Below are 25321 nucleotides of genomic sequence, written 5' to 3'. Positions count from 1 at the left end.
ACATCATAAATTGGTGATGTTAAAGTTTTTTCAGCGTGGTCTTCAACATCTTCAATATATACCCACAGCCGGCTACTATTGAAATGATGAATGAATGATGAATGATGAATCTGTGAACAACAATATCTGGAACACAGAAAGAGGAAAATGTACACAAATATCACCAGACAACATGATCACCAGTTAAACTGGAACACCAGCCGTGCTGCAGGGTGGATGCTGTGGTCACTGGCTGCGCGCTGCAGTCACAGCTTCTTGCAGCACCCTGCTGATTCTCAAAACAAAGTGTTTACTACATCTTTGTTTTTGACTCGAACTGCTGGAGCTAAAAAAAAAAAAAAAAAAATCTCATCCAGTTCAAGTGTATGGCTGCACGTTACAACTCCATGCTGCTGTTTAGAGAAGAAACCGAGCACTGAACCAAATCGACTACTGATGTGTGTGTTTATAGTGAAATGACTGAAAAGTACATTGTTGAATTAGGCCTGGGAAAATGAGTCGTGGGTGAAACTAGACTCCACTGGTGTGGTCCCATTCTCCACTTCCAGACCAGATGATGTTTGATGACTGAGTTAAGTTACATATGTAACTGATGCAAGAAAAATTACTTTGTTCTCCTGCAGTAAAATATCACACTTAACTTGCAGCAGTTAATAATGTGTTTTGGGTGTGGAGCTCCAGCATGTGGAGGGGGACAGAATTCAGACACTGTACTTGGCCAGATTCCTTGTTATATTCACCTAAACATTGAGCGAGTGATACCCAGAGTCAATGATCATCCTGTTAATTGTTCCCTGAATTCCAATAAACTTGTCTTCCACGTAGAATTAGTCATGATAACATGAAAATTGTTGGGTTGTGTTCACGCTGCAGTGCTACAGCTAGTCTGGGTGGTTTGTCTTTATCGGTCGACGCTGAGTTGAAGCCAGAGATGATTTCCAGTCGGATGCTGTCCGGCTTTGTTGAACCGGTCTCTCATTCTCTATTAGGAATGGAAACTTTGTTTGCTGACACTGACGCTTGAAGTTGTTAACTGACCAGAGAGAGAGAGAGAAATAGGAAGCGAAAGTGAGACTGAGAGTGAGAGCTTGCACATTTGTGTGTGTGGTCAGAAGGAAATAAGTGAAGCAAACATTGGTTGAGATGTTGATGTAATTAAATGTTGTTCTGTGGTAGTGTATGCAACAGTGACTACCAGAAGTCAACCTATGAGAGCTAGCTGATGAATGGCTTCATTGTGGATTGAATAGTCCCCTGTCATGTGCACATCCTCTGTAAGAAAGGGACAGAACTAGTGTACAGTATATGAGTAGCAGTGTACAGTATAGTTCTTGTGTTTCCACCCACTGGGTTTGTGATGTGCATGTTCCAGCGTTCCTCCTTAACTCTCTGACAAGCGCAATGTCAGCATGCCCCAAAAGCTTCTGAATGTTGCTGTAAGACACTTTTACACTTCTCAAACTGGATTTACAGATTGAATTTCTTCGTTGCTGTTTGTGTTTGTAATCCAGTGCTCTTTTTTTACATCAGTTATGTTACAGAGTTGTGGTCTCACTCCGTGTTCATTGTCCTCCTTCATTGTGTGCTAGTTAGTGGTGGACGGTACCACAGAACTTCAATGGTATGCACTGGACCAGGTGAGCCAGCGAGGCGCTCCATTGTTGCTTTTAAGTGATGGAATGGCGCGAGTATGTGCTGCGTGTTGGTTCATGTTTGAGTGCCCACAACATGACAACAGCAGTGGCAAAGAGTGGATTAACTTATTTGTGTTCACAACAACGGAACATTTTTGCAAAGACAGTTCTACTCTAAAATGAGTCCAACATAGAGAGAAACTGAAACTGATATCGATCCTATAAATAAATTCCATCCATCCTCAAAAACAAGACGTAGTATCAGAAGTATTGTTATTTTGGAACCAATCCGCTCAACCCAAGTGCCAGTGTGCCCATTAGATTTAAAGATACCTTGTCATGGATCAATACATTGGTCATTGGGAAATTTAACTTGGTGAAAGCACTGATAAATCACCAGAATCATTGGGAATCATCCACCACTCATGGCTCTTGTACTAAATTTTTCAACAGTCTGGCCAGTAGTTGTTTATATACTTTGTCCTTGACCAAAGTCTGTGTGCTCTGGACATACAAACTGACTACATCCACAGAGGAGAGGAAAAACAACCTCATTTAAATCAGCCAGTGTCGTTGCAGGAGACTCATCAGAGAGGAGAGCTGTGAGTGCACGCTGAGGAAACCTCGTCTTGGATCATTAGGCCTGAGTAACATAACAATGAACACTCATTTAGATCATCGCCACTCTTCTCGTTAGTGTGAAAGCACTCAAACTGTTAGACTCACAACTGTGTGCATTATTTGAGTGATAAATTATGAATCACCTGTTTTCATTCTGGTGATTGGTTTCCCGCAGAATTGAAATGATGAGTGCGGCTCTGAAGTGGTACATTGACAATGAGGTGGCTATAAAAAGCTGATTCTCCCTTTGTGACATTCCCCTCTCTGACGACTGACTTGTTCATTTCTGTTCTTGAGTGGAAACCCAATTAGTGCTTAGCTGTAGGCCCAGGCCCACTTCTGTCCTGAGAGCATATTACTGATGTCTGAGATAACACTTGGTAATTATGAGGAGGGCCCTGGGCTTCACGGGGAGATAGTGTTGGTGTATGAGGGCGAGGCTGTGGTAAGCGGAGCTCCTTGATTCCTCTGGTCACACTGTTCACCTTTATGGATTTTAAACAGCCTCATACACATACACAAACATGAATATTCTTTGTCTCCAAAGTAACGACAACAATGAAAGGATAATGTAAATGTGAACATAGTGGGTTTTCTTTTTTTAATCTTCTCTTGCATACTTGTAAAAAGTCGTGGACACAGCACTGCACATGTTATTTTACTCACAACATTCATGACAACCTTCAGATGCAGGCTTGGGTTCTAGTGAAGACGGTAATTAATTGTTCTCTTATTAAAATAGAATAGAAATATTGTTTTAAGACAGATTTGAACAATCTCAAATCTATCCTTTAAAGTTTCAGCTTAACCTCTTCTACAGCAGTTCTAACCTTATTGTGTTGTATCAAGCAGAAAATCATGACCTTTTCATTCTCAACAAACTCCAATGGTTGATGCTTTAGGGTCCATATTTTTACATGTGATGCTTGGTGTGGGGGATATAGATAACATCTTTTTTTTTTCTTTTTTAAAATACACCTCACCAAAAGAAAAGGAAACACAGACACACACAAAGGACTAAACAAAGAGCTCCAAACTAAACTAGGTATCATTCCCAATAGCAATGATTCACATTAAACACATCCGGTAGGGTGTCGAATAAAAGATTTAGATACACATATCAGTTTCAAAAATATCACATGTATTTTACAGCCATTTGAAGAATCGCATTCTGATTTTGGTACCTCATTTTGTTGCCACTTAAATGCCGATTGAAATATTTGCCCTCTGATGTTCAGAACCAGACGTGCCATCGCTAGTTAACATTACATTTGCTGTGATGGCAGCCTCATTTTCTAAAGTGAGACTGTATTTCACTTGAGAGGATTCCAAGACCATGTTTAAAAACAGCTTTGTGTAAAGTGGGAACATGTCAAATTTAATGAGGCATCTGGCGACGCCTGGGTTACACTGCATTCGATCGCATTCAACTGCTTGTTTGACCCAATGCCAAACACATCAGCCGGCAGTGTGGGAGTCCCTGGCTCCGGTGATAGGGTGACAATTATTGATCCCAGCCCTGTTAATTTGGAGACCATTGATGATGATGACAGCAGCCTTTCCTCGGGTTAGTGATGTAATGTTAATTACAAACCTTGCATTTATGAAACAAATCATCCAAATATTAGCAATAAAAAAAACACTCTTTAATGTAGTTGACCATCATTTTGTGTAGCATCAGTTCAGGCACAGTTTAGACACTGGTACCATTTTAAAAGTATAATTTTTGCACCAGTATCAGAAAAAAACCCAAACGATACCCAAAACCTTGTTAAAGAGGAATTTCTGTTACTAAGTAACTTTGACAGTAAAGTTGACTCTTTACATGTCAGGCTGCCGTTCACAAAAACACAGAAGAAGAAATCAGCAGAGCTCTGGAACAAACTTCTGTGGGCTGATGAAATAAAAATCAACCTCTATCGAAATGATGCAAAGAACAAAGTGTGGAGAGAAATAGGAACAGAGCAAGACCTAAAGCCGCCACCTCATGGCTGCCAGTCATTTATTGATTCATCAGGATCTTTCTCGCTCAGTTTTGTAATTTCAGAAAATAACTACATGTATGATGTACTGTTACTTTGTGGTACCGTATTAGTTTGATGCGGTAGATTTTCAATTTATGCATATATTTTAAGAATATAATGAACTGCAATTAATTTAAAAATGCTATTAAATATGTATTCATTTTATTGATTGAAAGCCCTGTGGTTAAGATATTCTTCCCTCAGGGAACATTCTGGTTTTAGCTGCTCCTCTTCCCATGGCCCTGACACTAATATCAATGTCTTTCAAATGAAATCTGATTTTAATGAACTCCACTGAAATAACTAGTATTCCTCACACATCGAAGTGACATACAGAGCATGTTTGAACATTGGAGAAAAATAGCAACATGTAGAGCTGCTGGCATCAGCCTTTGTGCCACCATTAAAAACAAACCCTTTGTGCCATAGGTTGCTATTTGCTGTATATTTGCTGTGAGTCTACAGCATACGTTTGCTCTTGAGTTGGAAACAGCATGAGCAAACATGAGCACCTGGAAAAGATTATGCAACCAAATGGAGCAGGCCTGAAATAAACCTACCTTTGTAAAGCTTATAATGTCAAGTTATTGTTGAGACCAGGTGTGTAGTCAATTCTTGTCATTTTGAAGGCCAAAGTTGTTGTGGTAGATGGTAATTTTGTTGTTAGTGTGCCCCACGCTTAGTTCCTTTCTCCAACAATAACTCCGTACATTACAATCGTCTGACAACAGAAAGAGAGTCAGTCACTTTCTTACGGAAGCTGTGAAAGGCCATACTCACAAACGTTATTAATATTACTCACACTATTAAAAGATTTTATCCGATTATCTCAAAATAAAAAAAAAAAAGCTCCTTATCCCAGGGTAATGAGATATTATCAGAAGAAAACGATTTTTAGTTACCCTGAGATAACATGATGTCATCAGAAGAAAATGATCTTGACTGTACCTCTTCCACTAAGTCGCTGTAACACTCCTCCTCAGCAAGAATCCTTAGTAATTCGTTAGTTCACTAGGACTGATCTGAAAATGATCTTGTATGAAAAGACACTGATTTCTGCCCTTAAAATTGAAATATTCTGTGATGCGTTTATCAATGTGTCGTCCTGACATTTTCACTTCTCAGCACTAAAAGTTTCCATCTGCAAACTGGCTTGGCACATCTGATCTTTGATTAACAAACCAATTATAATGAGAAAACAAGCTTTGTTATCTCTATATAATGGGATAATTATGTCATTATCTCGGATAACAAAATCTTTTTCTCCCGATGTCACGTTATCTCAGGATAATGAGCTTTGTTATCTTGAGATAATGGGATAAAAAAACATTTGCGATTATTAGCCTCTCTCGGCTTCTGTACTATCTCACATGAGTGGCTGTAATGAAATAATAAATACATGATCATAGAGATAGTCAGAGATAACAAGAAGAAACTAGGAAATACCTGATCATGTCTGTGAAAGGCTGATAATTATATACCAGCCCCATCTTCCCTCCTGGCTACTGGTTACAACAAGCAACTCAGATTTAAAGTCAGTGTGGGAGAGGGGTTTGGAATAATTGTCTCTCAGATCCACTCTGACTCTGTATTTTACACCGCTGAGAAAACAAAGATGTGTCCTTAAATGTATATCTGCACTACTGTGGACATAGACTGAATGTGGATGAATATTTTTGCTAATGGGGTAAATATTGGAAGCAAGTTGTCCCCTGAGGAAAATACAAATGTCTTCCCAGCTGTGGTATGTTGGTTTGTAGAGAGAGAGAGTATCCCAGGCATCCTCCCCATCAGCAGCGGTCATCAGTTTATCATAACAGATGCTCTTTTTATGACTTCTGAATCAGACTGGTTTCCTGTTCACACATAACCAAGGATACACTGTACATGCAGCCGGGGGTAGAAAACTCTTCATCGGATGTCATCATCATTGGATGCCATGATAGCTTATACCCTCACTGAGCACTTTATTAAGAATTACCCGCTTATTTATGCATATTGTTTTTTGGTTTTTTTTTTACTATTTGAAATGTGTTAAATCTTATTTCCTTGTAGATCTGTGCACAGTGTAATGGTTCACTCAGCCCCGCCTCTTCCCTCTCTCTCTCTCTCTCTCTCTCTCTCTCTCTCTCTCTCTCTCTCTCTCTCTCAAAAACCCCATAAATCCCTGTCTGTCTCTTTGCAAGCACTCTCTGTGTGCCTGTCATTCAGGGTGCCCAGAGTACCTGATCAGGTCCAGATACACAGACACAGTGGAGAGAGAGTCAGCTGCTAGCCGCTAGTGCAAACTTGTAAAACAGATCTGTCACGTCTCATCCAGTTGGTGCTTCTGTAACAGTGTCAGAGCCTCCATGTGAGACGCTTTGATCTGTGATGGTGTGTTTTTAAAACTTATCTCAGGGGTGCAGCTCACTCTGAGGAAGGTGTAGCCGTGATGTTTCTGGTTTAATGGCACCGTGCTGGACAGGTGACAGCTGTGCCTACAGTATCTGTGCTCTGAGGCGTTACAGCAGGAAAAAGGGCCAAAATTAGAGCATTCACCCGGGTGTTGCGCTTACATCGCTGTCGATTGGAGCCAGAGCCGAAAAGATACTCTGTCTACTGCAGAGTCATGTTACCCGGGTGTGAATGCTGATTGTTCCCTTTTCCATTGTTGACAAAAGCCCAATGTTAGCGGGTCTTACTGGGTTTTTTGACCAGTGGAAAAGGAGCTTTAGTGTGGTGTTCCTAATAAAGTATTCAGTGAATATGTCATCATACATTTCCAAAACACTTCTGCATGACCCATACATAATGCAGCCATCTGATCAAGACTAAAAGTGATACTTGGGGTTATTGGACGTTGGGTTGTGTGAGCCAGTGAATTACCTGCAGTAGATTCAGATCAGCTCCCAGTTAAAAGAGGCAGCAGCAGCACCGGTACAGAAGCTGAGGAATGTGCTGCTGCGGATGGGGTCATCAGCAAAAACGTGTTCAAGCCACTTCGTTGTTGGATTGTTGAATTTCGTATCTCGTTCTCCTTCTTTGTAGATAAATGCTACAATAAACATAATAAATGCAGTAACATGGTTTTTAGGTGCTACATCAAAGAAATATTGGGATGGTTTACAAAGATGTCACAAAATGAGCTGAGTGCACCTGAACATTGTGCAGTCAGCAGTAACATGTAGGCTCTCGGTGTGCATGTGTTTCTACAGAAACAGTGGTTTCAGGGCATTGTTGGGGGTTTCTGTGGAGAGTGTTTACCTGGAGAATGAACTGGGAAGGTGTGTTAGAACATGTTAAGACACGACAGGTAGGCTGTAATGAATAGTTGAGCAGGAAGCTTTGCTCCCCCAGTATGTTCTGTGTTCCCTCAGGCTCACTTTAATGTCAGAAGGATTCTTTTTTTAATGTTTGGAAGTGTCTTTTATTTAACTTTGTGAGGTTGTTGTTTGAGTATAGGTTATATTTGAAGCCAATTCTGTATGTTTTCACTTGATAGTAATGAAGGAATTGCTTGGTTTTAGATGGAAGCATTGTTAGGATTGTTATAAGGATGTTTAAAAATCCCTTTTCCCACATAGCAGTGTAGAGAAGCATTGTTCTCTGAAGTCACAGGATCAGGAATTTCCTAAGTGAATCAAGCAGCAGGATACATCTACATATGCGATTTCTACTCATTTTTTTATTATTCAGCTTTGAAAGATCTTGGATCTTGGAAAGGCTTTTAAATATTGTATTTTCAGGGCTGTGCCATGTTATTTTAAGGCCACATCATCCACGCCTGTTTCCCAGTTTTATCTGTCGTGAGCTGAAACTGAGCTGTAGGCTTTGATGCTTGTTTCACATTCAAAATGCTTCTGGTGGACACGGTTTCAGTCAAGTATAAAGTCTGTCGGTGTAATTTATTTTATCACTTCACAATATAATTTGCTAATGGATGTTTTCAAAGCCTGGGCGGGGGCCACCTGAGTGCAGTGGTCTGAGATCAGCTCCAGTTAAACTGTGGTATGTGCAGTCACTGTCTTGACTCCCACAGGAAGGAAAGTCAAGTAAACATGTCATGATGACTTTATTAATGTTAACCAGGCATTGTTAGATATAATACCTCACTGATACACAAGCAGACAAGAACATGTAGTTCCAACTTGATACCAACAGGAAGGTAGTGGAAGAGGTGGATCCAGTTTGACCCCAGGGGTCACACGTCGGCCTGTATTCTGTCAGACCTGGCCAATTCACTGCTGCTTATTGATAATGTGAGCTGTGCTTTTTTTTAATGCTCACTGTTAGTCAGTGTATTATTCTGGTCTCTTCAGACATTTAAAGTTATAATCTGTAACTTTTTCAAATTAAAAATCTGTAAAAATGGCTAGATTTATGTTATACATGTTGTTACATATGTTAATGACATCATATCCCCTATGTGGACGCTGGTATTGTTGTTTCCTGCCAAAAGCTCAACACTCCTGTGTCACTGAAGAGAGGAGGACGCCTCTGTGCAGAATTCAGCTGCTGGTAAAAACCTGCTGAACATCTGGTTCATAAATTATCAGAGAAACAATCAGAACAAAGGTTAGCATCAATCTCAGCTCCAACTCTTCCCTGAGTCTCTCTCCTCCGTACAGCGTCGCTCAAACTCTGACTTTAAATGTCAAACTGCTTCATTCAGTGTTTTTAACGGTTAGAATCACCAGGTCTGTTTGATTTCCTGAACACTGACACTGAAGGAATCCAAACCGAGAGGAGCTTACGGTAATGGTGCTGAAGATTTGCAATTCCCATGATCCCACGCTATTTCATGGCGTCACCCAATGCCGTCTTTTCTTATTGTTTTGATTGAGAGAGCGCTAGAGGCAGAAGTTACTGACTGTGTTTGACATTTTTCTTGCTGAATTATTTTAACAAATGATCAGTTATCAAAATGAATTGCGATTTATTTTCTGTCAATTGATTAACTGATTATTAGACTAATCCTTTCACCTGAAGATTGTTTGTCTGCCTCATTCATATCAGTCTTTCAGTTCAACACAACCACAAACTGCAGCTTACAAAAGGAAGATTACACCTGTCTAAAAATATCCAGCACAAACTTAATGAAGACAGGTTTTATTGCAGGTCGAATGAGGCTGTAGGTTTATGTCGGTGTAATAAACTGGACACTGAGTGTATAATATTTGAAGTGAAAGGAAGCATCACAGCCACATTGCTGACACATGCTTGACACTTTGACCACACGCTGCACTGTAACACTTTTAGTTATTGAAACTTTTCTTTAATGCTGTCACAATTTTCAGCTGATTCCACTGTACACAGAGTTTGGCATAATAATGAACTGAGCTCTATTTGATACTAGAATATTTTATGATGTCATGCTGCGTTTTTTTAGCTGCAAGCAGTGATAAAGTAGCAGTGAAGGATGCACCGTTCAGTTTTTGAGTTTTTCTTTTTTTTTTTTTCAGAACTTCAAACACAAATGCTGCAGTCTCATCCTGCAGACTTTGTACTAACAAGAGAACAGCGTGTAAAATGCAGAGGTGGCATAAATGGTACAATTCTAATATAGCACAGTGTTTAACAGATTGGATGTTTGGCTGCCTACCCATGTGTAAATAAATCATAGGCACAGCCACAAAGCCACCCCCACAGTGTGTGTGTGTGTGTCTCTGTGTCTCTGTGTGTGTGTGTGTGTGTGTGTGTGTGTGTGTGTGTGTGTGTGTGTGTGTGTGTGTGTGTGTGTCTCTGTGTCTTTGTGTATGTGTGTGTGTGTGTGTGTGTCTCTGTGTGTGTGTATGTCTCTCTGTGTCTCTGTGTCTCTGTGTATGTGTGTGTGTCTCTCTGTGTGTGTGTCTCTGCGTGTGTGTGTGTCTCTGTGTGTGTGTCTCTGTGTGTGTGTCTTGTGTGTGTGTGTGTGATGGTGGCAGGGTTTGTTCCTCTCAGTGAAGTGTGGTGGGCTGTGTTCCTTTCCTTTCACTGCAGAACAGCACCAGTCCTTTCTGCCCCGTACCCCCCAATGAAGACAGGACAAATACTGATTGTCGCTGTGTTGCGATTGTTGCGACTTTTTTCTGGCACACATGTGCAGTGACATTTCAAATACAAGCAGGCTGAGGTAAAGAAACACAGCAGAGAGCCACAAAGTCTGTGTTAACTGACTGATAATGTGTTAAGAAGAATGGTCTATGTGTGTGTACTGAAGTCAAATAGTTGGGTGGTGCTGGATGAACAACCTTTCGCACAAATAAGGGACTTGCCAGGGTCAAGCTGTTCCTGTGTTCTCCGATTGCCAACAGGATAGAAGAGCATCAGTCAGGACCGGCTGAATCCTCCTCAGCTGTCTGGGATTATGCAACAGTGTTCCCTTCCCCTTACCTCCACAGACTGGTACACAATCCCTCAGCCACAAAGTGTGACTGAGGAGCAAATAGTTATTATAAGCACCGTGTGGCTGTCACTGTCACACAAGCTGAAGTGAAGTGGCTTGCTAATGAACAGTGTGCAGTGTGTGGATGAGTGTTAATCAGTGCTGAGCTGGAGGAGAGCAGCTGAGGGCATGTTTCCCTGCAGGCTGATGAACTGCAGGATTGATTCTCTTTCCCCAAAATGAAACATCAAAGTGAAGAGAGAGGGGAGGACACTCAAAAAAAAAAACAACAGGGCAGGCATTGACGTCACACACACACACACACACAACGCCACATCCTTCGCCAACCAGCGAGGGGAGGCTCAGAGGTGACTGCTGTGCATTGGCATCATTGTGATGCAAAAATGAAAACAAAACTAAAGACCAGCAGAGTCAACAACAATCTGAACAGCAGAGAAGTCCTGATCGACTTGTCTCAGACTGTATGTTGAAGAATATGCATCTGACACTTTGAAATAACAGCTGCAACCTTCCGAATCTGAGGCTACATCCAGACTACCACATTTTCGTTTTAAAACGCATCTCTTTTCCTACAATCTCCTCCTCCGTCTACACTACTCCAGGGTTTTCAAGCCCCAAAAGACTTTCAGAAACGCTGCTGGACCTGTTTTATTTTGAAAACTCTGGGGATGTGTTGTAGTCTGGACGGGCCAAAACGAAGATCTTTGGAAACGATGACGTAGACAAACCACAGACGCTCCCTGATTGGTTCTTATCAACCTGTGTGTTACTGACCTTGTTGTCTTTGCTAACAGCTGTTGTGTTGCTTTTGTTAAATTCTGTATTTTAATGCTACAAGGGTAGACGATCTGCTTCCTGTTAACACCGGCTCAGGCATGCTCAGTGTACATGAATAGTCATGTTTGTGTGCATTTTCAGGTATGATAGTTTGGACTGAGATCATTTGCTACAGAGCTAAGACGGCTGTCTGGTCGGAGATTGTTTTTGTTTTAAAACACTGTTTTAAAATGAAAATGTAGTAGTGTTGATGTAGCCTCAAACACCTTGTTTTTCACAAGCTACCTGATCCAAATCCTGAAGGTCCTCATTCAAAACTATAAAGTTTCTAAGCTTAAGTGATTGATATGAGTGGAAGCTTAAGAAGGAACTGATCAACTGGAGAGAGGTCCTCTCTCGATTGTACAGTGATGCTTCTTTTACCTCATCAGTCTTCAGCTGAGGTCAGACACCTACTTGCACAAAGGACACAAACCAGGTTCTGTTTTTGGCATGCCACCAAGTTTACCCACATGATTTGCGTCAAGGCATTGAAAAGATTGTGGAGAAACCGAGTCTGTTCTATTGTTAGACAGACAAACAGCAGCTGCCGGAAGCAGCTCAGACTGACACTCACTGTCCTTTCACCTGTTTGATTGATAGTTGTAATATTCCTTTCCTCCATTCCATTGTTTTTTTCTCTCTCAAAATGTTACGTTTGTAATTCTTGTAGTATTACAATTTTATTCTCATAATATTACGACTTTATTCTGGTAAAGGACTGGACTTTGATCAGTTTTATTTTAGCCAATACTGTTTCTTTGGAATTGACTCAGGACATCTGATTCACAGGCTTCAATGTAACATGGTACGTGTCGCTTTTCAATCAACCTTGTTTTTACAACACATCGTCCTACCATGTTTAAAGGTGAATGTGTTTAAATCCCACTTACCTGTACACCGTCACACACCTATAACCTACAAGTGTGTGTAAAAGATCCATGAGTGTTGAAGTGTCTCTTTTGGAAAGTTACAAGAATTTGGGGTTTCAGACTCTGTACACTGAAGCCTTTGGATACTGTTATAGTTATAGTTGAGGATACTCCATTCTATGTACACATTTCAGTGTAGGATGGATTACCGCCACCAATGAAGAGATGCACCATGATGTAGATTTAGCTTAACTCAGTAGTTTGCCGGAAGCAACAGCAGAAGTCACTGCTATTTTCAACTAATGCAGCTGTTGAATAAGTCAGTGTCAGTGACAATCACTTGGGTGTACACTTCTCTTTTTATGTTTCCCTTTTTCTTTATCTACTTTTTCTTCCATGCAAACGTGAATAGAGAAATGGAGACAAACTGCCACATAGGCAGGTTCAGACCATGAGGAAACACGTGTGAAATGCTCTATTGCATACTCTGACTCTGACACAAGAAATACCACAATGAATGCAGACATTGTTATCTGAGTCAGTGACTGGTCACTGATAAGAAAATTACACACATGGAAACTGTGTATCTACTGTATTTAATGACACAGAACATCCAAACTTGTGAACTGCTGAGAATGACCTTTTTGGCCGGTCCGCAACAGCAGGGCCAGCCCTATAATCTGCAATGTGACTGACTGACTGACACATATTTCTACCACTGGTCAGGTCTGGACTGTGTATGAATCCATCCTTGCTACAGGCAGTCTACAGAGGGAGTCAGACATAAAGACCTGCCTCTAATAAAAGTGTGTTACGTTCTGGAGTTGAAGTTAATAAAGATTAAACTATTGTGGATCCAGACGGAGGCTGTGCTCTGTGTGAGAGACTGAGTAACAAAGATAATCTGTCTCCGGCCCCGGTGGTTCACCTGGTGTAAAGTGTGACATTTGGGTTTAGTCCTTGTTGCAATGGCCCAAGGTTTGAGTCCAGCCTGTGGGCACTTTGCTTTTTTTCATTCTCTCTCTCTCTCTCTCTCTCTCTCTCTCTCTCTCTCTCTCTCTCTCATAAAGTAACTTGTGATCATGTTACAGTAAGTCCAGCTGAATTCTGACATCACAGCTCAGTCTTCCTTTCATTTATGTGTTTGGTGATTTTGTCAGACAATCTCACAGGCGTTGACCAGTCCTGACATTGTAAACTTGGGACTTGTGCTGTCAAGCTAAGATTATAGCAAAGATTGAGTCATACTGTAACAGATTGCATTGGACTCGTTAATGTTGTTGCATCTTTTCAGACATTCATTGTTTCCTCGTATGACAAAAGTCACAGGCACATTCCTTGTCGTGTCCTTGTCTGTGTAGGAATATGATGTCCTCTTTATGTTTGTGTGGATTTCCTTTCTACACTTGTTTCTTTTGCTTTCTCCTGGAGGTGATGATGAAACAGAAGCAACAGAGCAGGAGACGGACGCAGGAGATGTGCAGCAGCCTCATTAATTGTTGGATAGCCTCTGGGCTTTAAAGTAGTGGGTCCTTTCATTACTGCAGTCTGACGGAATGTTTTACCTGTGATCTTGTGAATTTTTTGTCCTTTTTAAATCATTTTCCAGCCGAAGATCCAGAAAAGGGCAATCTGTCTTATATTCATTTAGTAACTGTTCGGGTGCGATGGCCGTGAGAGGGAAGCTTTCAGCATCACATCCTTCTGTAGATCTGTCTATAGCCCACAACTTGAAACATAAGGTTCTTAAAATGTGAACAGAAAGGTGAAGCTGAACTGAGATCAGATCAGACAAACACATTTATATGGGTTCTACTAGTTTGTTACTGAATACATTTTATATCATAAAACTAGAGATGAACCCAAGAACTGTAACTGACAGCTACACCAACATTTTGTAAGTTTTCTTTATTAGACAACTCAGTTGTACTCAATTGTATGTACTTATGTTAAGCATTGCCTGTTAAGTATTAATTAACAAGGTGAATGGCACAGGCATGCGAGCTGCTGCAGCAGTTCAACAGGTAGCCATCCTGCACAGGTGAGGTCAGTGGTGTGGTTCTAAATTTAGCTTCTTGAAACTGCACATGTTCAGTGGGGTGATTTTAAGCGTCTAGTTAAGTTTGTTGTTCTGAATGTTTTGTGGTTGTTCCTCCACAGCTCACTCTGGCCTTGGTTACAGATTGCAAGCTTTATGTCTTCTTCACTTATAGTGAAGAACTTCCACGCCGACCTCATTTTGTGTGTGTGTAGCTGTGTCTCCGCTGCTGTGTGCAGCACAGAGTCTGTCAGAGCAAGTCAAGCTGGGAACCGATCGATTGGTGCACCTCTAAAGAAAATCTCTGTTTGCTGTTCTCAGAAAAGTCAGGTCAGAAAATCATCATAAACCAACAGAGTGGAAAGTCTGCTGTTGGTTCACACTTGCTTTGCTGAGTTAGTGATTTGCACCCTCTGTAGGTCAGGTGGTACCTTGCAACCAAGGCTTTTATTTTTATGATGTATATTACATTGATGAATTAGGGATGTTGACACTGTGTGTCTGCTCTGATACACACGGAGCTGCCAGCCGCTTATTTTCACAGAATGTGATTCCTCACTGGTTTCCCACATACCAACTCTACCTGTGTGTTTGTGTGTGTACAGACAAGTAATCTCTGCCACTCCTGCACCTCAGAACTTTCATCATTAAGACAGTGTTTTGGCCTGGGAAGAGGATTTTAATTTGAGCTGATGGAACAAGTCACACAGGTACACAATCTCTCTAAAAACGGATCACGATCAGAAGGAGATGACCCGATTAGATAAAATTGGATTCATATATTTTATAGCTTTTTACGGGATTGCACCAGTTGTTATGGTCACATTTGTATAAGTGGATGTTCTGCTTGTTCAGTAATTGTGATGTCTCCCTACTGGAGGAATTAGGTGCACTTAATGATAACGAGCAGCAGAGTCATCGAGTTGAGTCAAAAATAATCTAAAGTCCATTTCATTCTCTGCTCTGTGGCTTGTGTGTGTGTGTGTGTGTGTGTGTGTGTGTGTGTGTGTGCGTGCGTGCGTGCGTGCGTTGGTTATTCTGACTCGTGAATCGTCTTGTTGTCCCAAATACTCACTGGAGCAGCAAATGTGGATTAATCCGCCATGACAAATAGTTCCCAACAGAAATGCACTCTTTCCTCCTGTTTGGGTAACATTTGATAATTATTGGTGCCCAGATGTTTTATCCATTTTTGTTTTTTAAATATTATTGGAGAAATAGTGTGACAGAAAAAAAAATAACAAACATATCAGATAGTAGTAGACTGGTTCTAACATATAGCATATTGATGAAATAGTGTGACAATGACAGAAGACAAGTGCATAAATGTAATATTAATAATGGGCAAACGTACAGATGATATTTTGAAGCCGCTGTATGTGGGTGTTGTATGTATGTATGTATGTTGTGGAGCCAGGGAGATTGGGTTGGATCAAGTGTTGGTTAAGTGCATGTGTATGTGCATGTGTGTGCAAGTGTGTGTATTATATTATAGCAGTTGAGTCTTTATTATAATAATTATGATAATTAAAAATAATAATAATAATTGCTTTGTTAGTAAATTACTGTGCCTTTGTTTTTTAAAAAAAAAGAAAAAAATAAACTATTTGTGAGCCATCTTAAAAGATTGACCGGTACATCTGCAGTCAGAACCAGTGGGACTGGGCCTGAGTAGCTCCGACATGTTAGGGAATAACAGATGGGCTAGTGCACTGTTGATTGTGGTGTTTTCATTATACTTGCTCACAATAACAAAAGTGCAGAACATCGGAACATTCTCTCCTTCTGTTGCCACCCAGAAAAAACAGAAACTGAAGCAACATAATGATCTAGTTTTATAAATGTAAAGATAAAAGGACACAGTTGAGAGAACAAGGGCTTGTAGTGCTAAATCTAAGAAACAAATATTACAAGCCATTACTTTCAATCAGCTCAGCAGCTACCTTGCCGACTTATCAAAACGTAACACTAAAACGAAACGTGCTGTCCAACAATACTGAGTGGAGAAACAGGATGGCAGTGCCCCCATCCACAGGGAATAAGGGTTTACTGAATGGTTAAGATATGAAGACGATGTGAAGATCGCCTCATTAAAAGTTTTTATATTTAGAGATTTATTTTAAAGGTAAAAAAAAAGCTAACTGCAGCTGGACACAGCAGTCCTTGTTCCGCTCTGCAGCCTCGCTGAGTTTGGTGTAACTCCACATGAACCAGTTCTCCACCGGAGCAGAACAAGAAAACTCCATATGAACTAAGTAAAAAGAGATGAGTTGTGACACAGTTTGTAAAAAGAAGAAAGCAGCATCAAAGCAGCAGAAGGATACAAATCAGAACATCTGGTCAGGACTTTCAGAATAAAATCAGAGCGTGGACAGGATGCAGAGAGAGTTGGGCCTTTGAGAAAAAGTGATGGGGTTTGTTTCCAGTTTAATCTTTGGGGGGAGACTCATGATTCAGATTGTGCTTCCTGATTCTGCCTGAAAAGATAGTGATATGATCTTCTAGTCTAGATCGCCCACCTCTAATATGACTCCTACTATGACCTTCACAGTCACTATATCTCAACCCAGCTGAACACCAAAAGCATCAGATCACACAGAGACTGCAAGCTTCCTCACAGTAACACAAAAACTGCTGCTGTTTTCTCCTGCTGGTTCCTCACTGTTTTATATCCACTGTTTGCAAAATCATGATGTTTGTCTGTCCTTTTATTTTTCAGATGTTCCCAGCAATGTTGAGCTGAAGGTCTCGTGACAGTGGAGGGAGAACCAGTCCAGGTGAGTCAGCACACTTCCCTGTCTTTGACTTTAGACATCACTGAAGCTATCCAGCCTTCTGAAATGTTTCACGACACGGTGGAGTGTTAGGTCGTTAGTTTAGTCATCTGGATGTCCTGGTGTTGTAACATGGTAGCTAGATTATAAATTTCATGGCATTACACATTTTAGTCCTCTTATAATTTAATGGGGTGAACACAATATTAGCTCTCAATATAACACTTGCCAAAACTATTTTAGTCCCAGTCTTGCGTCACTCAACGTTAAGAAGACCAGCTGGAAAAGAGATTTCTTATCCTCTGCCCCGATTTAAGAAAGCAGGTTTCTGTGATGTTGTTATATGATAGAACTATTAAAGAAGGCCCCTAGGCTTCAAAGTGTATTAACATGTGGATGTATCAAGCAGCAGAGCAACAATAAACAACAATACATTCCTTTTCTGTTGATGGACATTTACAGTGTGTGTATACAGCTGATTGTCAGTGGGCTATATAAAACTGCCCTCCGCACAGCCAGCGAGAACTAACCAGGAAACAGTGGAAAACAGCTGACCAGAGGTGTGACGATCATCAGGGCGATCGCTGATGGCTCATGCCTTTTGCAAATGTCAAGACAATATCTGACTTGTTTTCCCATTTATATATTAACTTATTATTATTATAATTTGTAGTATTAATGTAATATTACGTTTAATTTACCCTGCCATAGTTGCTAATATATAACTGCATACAAATGATGCAACACACACACACACACACACACACACACACACACACACACACACACACACACCGAATCAGCTGCCTGTCACTGAAGCACTGCTTGTTGTGTGTAGGTGTTTTTTATGGTTGTATATAGAACTTTGGGACAGAGAGAGAGAGAGAGAGAGAGAGAGATGAAAGTCGTTAACTGCTGTTTCTACACGCCTCCTCCTCCTGATTTTAAATAATTATTGAGAATGCTCAGATTATTAATGTTAATAATTAATACTTTATTTGATGATATTGTTTTACCATGGCCAAAAAAATTTTAAATTTTGTCAACCTACTGTCATCAGTCCGGGTATTCGAGGAAGTGGGCAAGAGAGAGGGGTGAGCAAAGCACCCTCTGAGGCGATGGGACAGGAGTCATCCTTCCAGGATTGGGAGAGGACAGGATTTATATTTTTTTTCATCATGGGATGGGGACAGGACAGCAATGTTTTTGTGGGAGTGGGGTGGGACAGGAGTGGAAATCCACTCCCATGTCACCCTCTACTAGTTCCTGCTACAGTAGGTGTCACCAGCACCATGATGTCACACACAGATTCACAAGGTGAAAACAATACCAGCCCTTCTGTCGCAGCTGGTAAAAAGATGTGGACGCAGTGGCAGGTGCAACAGTCAGTATCAGGCTACATGAATGAAATAACTCGCCACTTTAGCAGAGGAATCACCCAGCTGGACAAAACACATAGTTCATATAAACTCCACAGTACAGCCCACTAAAACATCAGGAAGTGCACAAGCACAAACTCTGAGAACCAGGGCTGTGCAGGAACACACACACACACAAACACACACACACACACACACACACACACACAAACACACACAAAACAGACAGCTCGAGGACCATGGGACTTTAATTCTTAATCTTTAATGGATCTGACTTTAAATGTAGAAAAGTACAATATTATAGATTTTATTTTTTTAAAGTACAGGCACACAAAAAGTAATGTAGAGTAATGAGAGCAAATGTAATGTATGACTCCCAACCCTGACCTCCCTCCATCTGCGGCAGAAGACAGAGACACATTCACAGATTTGTCTTCCCTGGGTGCAGAATTGACATGAACATGTGTGTGAGCTGCCATGCTGTACCTTGGTTTGAAGTTTGTTTGTTCAATTTGCTAATTTTAGCTGCCACAGATGAGCAGATATCTGGGAGTCATACACAGAATTCACAGAGGACCTTAGGGTGGAACCAGAAGTGCTAATTGAAATAACACGAGGCTTTAAATAAACTCCATACCAACAGTGAATGTTGAGCCAGCACAAAGAAATAATTCACTCATTATACAACCACTTGTTTTCCTGAGCGCTGTGCTCCTACAAAGTACATTATGACCACTAACATCCCTGAATGGAAACAGTGTGGTATCCCTGCACCACCACCTGCCTCATCGATTCCCTGTCTGTAGGAGCCTGAAACTCTCAGTGAATTACTGAATGAATTCTATTTTCTAGTTCGATTTTTATCATTGCAGGTGCTGTTTAGTCATTTTAATCCTGTCAGGGCTACATGTGTGAGTTAACCCCTTTCACATCGTTTACAGCTGGACACTTGATACCTGATCTGTTGCTTCACTGCTGATTAAGGTCCCTTCTGGACAGACATCTACACAACTTTGTTATTGAAATTCATCAGCTCTGCTAACCCCGAGCGTACTCCCACCCTGGCCCCTAAAAACACTCATATCCCTCTGTAATGAAGTGTGCTATGAGAGACAGGCAAACCTCCGATCATTTACCAGGTGTGTTGTCGGCTGCACCAGAAGTGTGGAGTGAGGACATGAGTGCAGCCGGTGAAGCAGCTCGTCGGTGTGGCGGTTGACCGATATCAGAACACCGCTGTGTGCAAACTGCTGGAAAACCACAGCGGGAATACAACAAAGCACCTCCAAGTCTAACACCATGGTTCTCAGCTGGTGGACTGCTCCCTCCAGGTTGGGGGTGAGTTGTTGCCCCAAGTGAAGCAGTTTGGGGTTTCTCGGGATCTTGTTCACGAGTGAGGGTAAGATGGATCTGTGCAGCATCAGAAGTAATACAGATGTTGTACCGGACCATTGTGGTGAAGAGGGAGCTGAGCTGGAAGGCAAAGCCCCCGATTTACCGGTTGATCTTCGCTCCACCCCTCACCTATGGTCATGAGCTCTGGGTAGTGACTGAAAGAATAAGATGGTAGATATAAGCTGCTGAAATGAGTTTTCTCCGTTAGGTGTCTGGGCTCAGCCTTAGAGATAAGATGAGGAGCTCAGACTTTCAGAGGGAGCGACTGCTCCTTCAGGTCAAAATGAGCAATTGGAGGTGGTTCAGGCATCTGATTAAGAGGCTCAAGTGCCCAAGAGACACCTGATTAAGATGCCTCTTGGGCACCTTCCTTTGGAGGTTTTCCGGGCATGGCAGACATTCTGATGGATAGAAAACTCTATATATGCACTGACACATAATTGTAAGTGGAAGCTGTTGAAATTTGAGATAAAGGAAAGCTCTCTCTCTCCGGGCTGCAGGATGGACTGCCTTCATTAAACTGATCTGATGTGTCAGCTTTATACTAAATGTTGTCTATTACGACCCACGTCCTCAAACTGTGCACTGGATAAAACACATTCCAGAAGATGAATATTTAAAAAGAAGGGTGATTCCACTCTCTAGAGTTACCTTCTTAATGAAATAGGTTTATTAGTTATAATTTGTTAAGTGGTTTAATAAAACTGGCAGCGTCTCACTGAGAAACACTGGAACTCCATCTTTGCTTGTGCAAAGCGACTACAGTCATTGTTCTGCTGTGGTGAAGCGATACAACTTCCCACTGTGGGTGTGATGGTATCAAATTTGAACAGTATAACTATTGTAGCCAATAATATGATAAATGGTTTCTTGAGTATACTGAAACTTTACTGATGAAAAAAAATGATGACGATTTACATCTGGAGAATATGATTTGTTGTCCGGGGCGTCTCTGTAGCACCACAGCGCTAACGGTGCTAACAATGTTCAACAATGTGACACATTTTACCTTCATCAAAACAATTGCAGCTCCTGTGATTTGGAGATTGAATTTGGCCATATTGCAATCTGTATTTTATTCCGATGCAGCCTTACTGCAAATTTATAAATTTAAACATAAAATATAAAATTGACTGTGAAAAATTCAGGAGCGTGTCTTTCTGTTTATACGCACAACTGCAAGCAGTGATGTCATCACATGCTCTTACAGAGACAGACGCAGTGGAGAGAGAGTGAGCTGCTAGCTGCTGTGTAAACTGGTAAATCAGATCCGTCATGTCTCATCCTCAGGTTGGAGCTCCTGTAGTGTCTGAGCCTCTGTGTGAGACACTTTTAATCCTTGATTGAGTGTTTTTAAAACTTACTTAAGGGCCGCGCTCACTTTCATTACTTTCATTTACCCGGGTGTCGTGTTTACATGGATGCTGATCGGAGCCGGAGCTGGTAAATACCTGCGTCTGCTGCAGAGTCATTTGACCTGGGTGTGAATGTTGATTGAACACTTTTTCATTGCTGACAAAAGCCTGATGTGGGTCTTAGTGGGTTTTTTTGACCAGTGGAAAAGAGAGTTTGTTCTGCATTTAAAGACTGAAAAAGTTCTGAATGTGAAGTCATAGACTGGCACATATTCATTGGTTCTTACGAGCCTCTAGCAGCAGCGGTTCCAGCCTACCTACCAACCTGAACTCTGTCCACAAAGACAAATGCATCAAAGGTGTCACTGGACTTTTTCTCCTCCGTTTGTCCCGTGGTGTGAGCTGTGTGACCCCTGCGAAGCTGGAATGAAACTTTGACCAGATTAGCGTGATGATTTATGGAACACTAATGCTCAGCAGCACATTATCAACTTGGTACTCACTGTAAGTGATGGCCAGGCCGCCATAAAACTATGTGGCTATTCTGCTGGTTCTGCGCTGGTTCCCCGCTGTTGCTGCTGCTGCTGCTGCTGCTGCTGCTGCTCACTGTTCTTTGTGGATCCCAGAGGAGTGTTCAGCTCTACTCAGCAATCCATTAAACAGCAGATGCTCATTATGACCATAGTCTCCACACACTGCTCCTCCGGCCTCCCACACGACATTTATTATCTATTCCTCCCCCTCATGTAGCTCACCTTCAACCCATCTGTCTGTCTCTGTCTGGCATTTCATTATGCAGCAGTCGTAGGCCTCAGACAGGGAGTGGCTGAGTGTGGAGTCAAATTTACCTCTTGATCCTCTTGGTAGTGTTAAGATGCTGAGTGTCAGAATCGTCTCACACACAGAGACTGCGCTTAATGACATGAACGCTGCACAGCTCTGCAGTAATTGTTACCTAAGTGAAGCCTGCATTGTTCAAGTGTTCTGTTTTTTTTACTGTTGGATGTGTTGATTCAACTCTGCGGTCATTTTGCGGCTGTAGATTGTAATGACCTGAAGCAAATGTCACATGGTCCATTTGTGTGTGCAGTGCACTTTGCCTTTTTTTCTTACAACTTGTGCAATGACATCATTTTCCATAGTTTCAGAAAGAAAAAAACAAAAGTTGTTGACACATTTCATGATTATGAAGGAGTATGAGGGCCACACTGAGGGGAAAAAAAAGATCTGAATTTTTGAAAATAAAGTGGTCATTTTTGAGGATAAAATCATAATATTTCAAGAATAAAGTCATAATATTATGAGGATTAAGAGGTAATCTTAGGTTAGGTGTTGTTTTAGAGAGGAAACATCCGAAGCTTTAAAATGAGGAATGTGGAGCATCCTGTGAAGTTGTATTTTAGCAGAGGTTTCATAAACAAGGAGATACTTCATCTTATGGCTCATCATCATCATCATCAGCATCATCATCAGGGCATTGAATAGATTGAGGAAACTGAGTCTGTTCTATTGTTAGACAGACAGCAGCTGCCAGAAGCAGCTCAGACTGACACTGACTGTCTTTTCACCTGTTTGAAACATTTCTCTCAAGATTTTACATTATTAATTCCTGTAATATTACGACTTTATTCTTGTAATATTATGATTTTTTTCCTTAAATATAATGATTTTATTCTCAACATTACGACTTTATTCTCTCTTTTCCTCAGTGTGTCTCTAATACTCCGTCTTAGTTGATGAAGTAAAACACAAAACAAGAAGAAACAGATAATCTGATCTTTTAAGAATAAAACGTGTCCTGAAATGACACAGTGAGCACAAGGTGAAGTGAACATGGCAGCTGTGTCCTGTATGTGTGTGCACTGAGGTAACTAGCAGGGTGATGATAATGTACGATACATAAGGGAAAGTGTGTGTTGATGCAGCCTAGTTTATGAATCATTGATGGAGCTTGGTGATAGCAGTGCATTATTAATACGCGTCCTGTCCTCTGGGTGTGCTGTGTTAACCACATGCTATACTTTGTATTTAGCGGGGGCAGGTACGGGTTAACTAGTGTTGTCAACTTCAGCTTGTGGGACTTTCTGCAGCAGAGACATGGTCATCATCATAGAATATTACTATTGTGTAAGCCAGTTCAAACACATGAGCACAGTCACACTGCTACACTCGTGTTGTGAAGTGCCTGCAAGTTGCATATTCACACTCCTCACATTCCTGCACCCATTCCTCCTTCAGCCCTGTCGCACACCATTCATTCACAAAGTGGTGCACTCATTCGATACACTCATCGTCTCCTCGACCGTCAGGGTGTCCTCACCAACCACAGCCAGACGGACCGATCTGCTCGCCAACATTTTCTTGTTGTTGACACATTATCAACTTATAACAGATATGTCAGGGCACAAATGTCAAAGATTTGTTCTTTAAATGTGTCTTTAGCAAAAAAATATCTGTAAAATTAAATGATGATGATGGCTGATATATCTTAATCAGAATCTTTACGTAGCACTGATATGAGTGTCAGCCTTGATGATTCAGTAAAGGTTTGGTTCTTCTGCAAAGCAAACACTTGAACCACCTTCTTGTAGGTTTTAGGTTTATGTTGCTTGTTTTCTTGCTTTATTACTGAAAAACTCTGAATAGATGTTGTTATAATATGTTTTTTATCAGGAAGCCCTTCAATAGTACATTTTAAAGAGTGTTAGGTGGCGATCTGGTGGCCTTTCTCCTTCTCTCTCATTCAGTCTCTGATTTACTCATATTCTTTATAAACATACTGTGAAGGATTTTCATTGATTAGTTAATTAATCGTCAGAATAACCACAATCAAGCTGAAGCTGTGAAATTAAGATTGATGCAGCAATAGTGACTGGTCAAGGAAAATGAAGAAAGACTCGATTCACTTTGGAAATCTGACATACAACACATCGTGTGGAGGAGGAGGGAACAGATTCAACCAAATTCAAACCAGTGACCCATGATCATATATTTAAACAACTGGCTGGACAGAGTTGTAAAGACTCTCATGTGTTTTGAGAATTAAACAATTGACATTTAATGGAAAGTGGGGGGAAAAAAAGCCTGCCTATAAAACCCATCACAAAGACACAGTGAAAACATTCATGCAGCGACCGAGACATTTGAAGTTGTGTAGCTCGCTCACTATTGTTCATGAGATGTCTCATAAATGAAATATGCTTTAACTCAACCCCGTGGCCTTTGTACACAGTATTTTTAGCTTCCTTAGAACAATCACTGTGTTGTTCCCTGTGTATGACACTGTGCTGCCAGCAGCAGTAACGTTCACAGCAGCTTCTCGGGGCCACATTTCATGTCATTGCCCTCATCCTCTGAACTCCAGGCAGTTGTGAAAACTAACCATTTGTTGAACTCAAAGATGCTCAAACGTCTGAGACTGCGGAGTCTGCAGCCCAACAGCAACTTCTCTAAAGCAGGAAAACAATACCACATCGTCCCTTTATCCCCACAGCACTGCGTCTGGTAGCAGACGGTCCAATCTCAGAGGTTGAAATAATCTTGAAGGTGAGTTCTCAGAACAGTCCCTGCTCTCAGCTGCATCACTAAACAATCACGCCATCCCAAGCGTGTTTAAGTTTATTTTCTCTAATCAGGTTCATTCAGGAGTATAAGACATTTTCTTTTTGTGACCTCTAACATCAGCGGCCTCATCAGCAGCAATCAAGTGTTCTAATGAGATGACAGAATGTGTTTCAGATGGTTTCATGGTTTGTTTAACAGGCGCGTCATCCTGAACACTGACTGTGTGTGTGTGTGTGTGTGTGTGTGTGTGTCTGTGTGTCTGTGTGTTCTCTAAGTTGTATCCATCGCCTCAGCCTTTTGCAAACATCTATTCATTCCAGTGTCTGTTCACATGCACACACACACACACCAAGACCACCACAGAACACAAACACACACACACAGAGTTCTGAGACCACCACAGGACATTAATTGAAGATTTGAAATCTAAACAGTAGCTTATTCACTGCATGGGTCTTCTGCTGTGTGTGTGTGTGTGTGTG

At 41.2% G+C, this 25321-nt stretch overlaps 1 long non-coding RNA gene across 1 annotated transcript in view; it reads left to right on the top strand.

Moving 5' to 3' along the window:
- The window catches only part of LOC111669577 (uncharacterized), a 30278-nt gene that overhangs the window by 3255 nt on the left and 1702 nt on the right, over positions 1-25321 (top strand). The window contains exon 2 of the long non-coding RNA XR_002761796.2: positions 17092-17149. This is a non-coding gene — a long non-coding RNA (uncharacterized LOC111669577). The remainder of the gene's footprint in view (positions 1-17091; positions 17150-25321) is intronic.

Source organism: Seriola lalandi, unplaced genomic scaffold (assembly GCF_002814215.2).
Source record: "Seriola lalandi dorsalis isolate HSWRI2012SDOR001 ecotype SW California unplaced genomic scaffold, Sedor1 jcf7180002054795, whole genome shotgun sequence".
In the NCBI taxonomy this organism is placed as follows: Eukaryota; Metazoa; Chordata; class Actinopteri; order Carangiformes; family Carangidae; genus Seriola; species Seriola lalandi.
Note: the sequence above shows the minus strand (reverse complement) of the source record. Positions and strands in the feature narration are given on the sequence as shown.